This window comes from Kryptolebias marmoratus, linkage group LG1 (genome assembly GCF_001649575.2).
Source record: "Kryptolebias marmoratus isolate JLee-2015 linkage group LG1, ASM164957v2, whole genome shotgun sequence".
NCBI lineage: Eukaryota > Metazoa > Chordata > Actinopteri > Cyprinodontiformes > Rivulidae > Kryptolebias > Kryptolebias marmoratus.
The window spans coordinates 11,270,062-11,271,474 of record NC_051430.1 but is presented as its reverse complement, the minus strand read 5'-3'; positions in this window follow the sequence as shown (position 1 = coordinate 11,271,474).

Below are 1,413 nucleotides of genomic sequence, written 5' to 3'. Positions count from 1 at the left end.
TTTCTCGACCTCGAAAGAACTCATAAAGATCTTTGCAAACAGCACAAAAAGCTGAAAGAACAAAATGAGTTATTTAAGAAACAAAACTTAAAAATGAATGAGAACGACAAACTAAAACAGGAAAAACATCAGTTAACGGTACAAAATAAGACATTGTCGGGCAAAAACTATGATCTCAGATCAAAATTAGGAGCACTCGAAGAAATGTTTAAGAACCAAAAGAAAGAAAATAATAAGCAGCGCAGTCTTATGGAGGTATTGAAGAAAGAGGTGGACAATTCTAACACAACGGTTAAATGCAAAGAGTTAATTATTAAATACTGTTATGATGTGAACAAAATACATTCAAGTCAGTGTTTAGATTTTTCATCGAGACTCTATGAGTCCAAAGAGCAACAAAAGAAGCTTACTCGCGAACTCGAACGCTCCAAAACTCAGATCCACCGCCTCTCAAGCGACCTAGTTCACGAGCAAACCGAAATCCTGAACGTCCAAACTAAAAACAGTACTCTTGACACCACCTGCTCGAAGCTCTACATTGACAACAGAGCCAAACAGGAGGAGCTGGAGAAAGAGAGGGCGAAAAATCGCGTCGTGAGCATCCAGCTGGGGGAGGCGAAGGGTCAACTGGCGAGCTTGAGAAGAGAGGAAAAGAAGAAACTCCTCTCGGCTCAGAAGAAGGAGACGCTGTACGAGAAAAGGCTAGCTGAGGGGGAAAGGCTTAACCAAAACCTCACAAAGGAGCTGGATAAGTACAAACAACTGGAGGTAGATAAAGAAAAGAGAATAAACCAGCTGAAACATGAAAATCAGATTTTGAAAGAGCGCGTCATTGAAGTCGAGGGGCTAAACAAGTTTTTCCTCGAAAAGGAAAAAGGCTGTTTATCCATATATGACCAATGGGCCAAGGATTTGTGGGACAGGACCATTGAACTGCTGAAGAGAACGTTTGATGAGCTGATAAAAAAGGAGTATAAAGACTTCATCAGCCCTGATATCGCTATCGCGAATTTCTGTTACGCGTACATGGGGTTCAGCACAAAACGGAACGTCCATTCTGACAAAAGCGATTTGAAGCCGTCGTCACGGCTTTCTAAAGGAGAGAACGCGCACAAAAACTGTTTGAAGAGGCTGGAAGAGAAAGACAAAGAGCTCCAAGAGCTGAGGTCCAAGCTTCAACAGGCGCTTCGTGTTAAATACAACAACAAGGTCCTCAAGGAGGAAAACATGTCACTGAAGGGCACCATTATTGTGTACGAAAAAGAGATGACGAGGCTTAAAGAGGCATCAAACGTCCGCCTCCCGCCCATTGTTAACCAAACGCTTAAACCTAAATTTGCGGTGAAATCAAGGGAACCGTTTGAGTCCAAAAGCTACGCTCAAGCTCGCCGAGCGACAGTCAAGCTCCCTCCC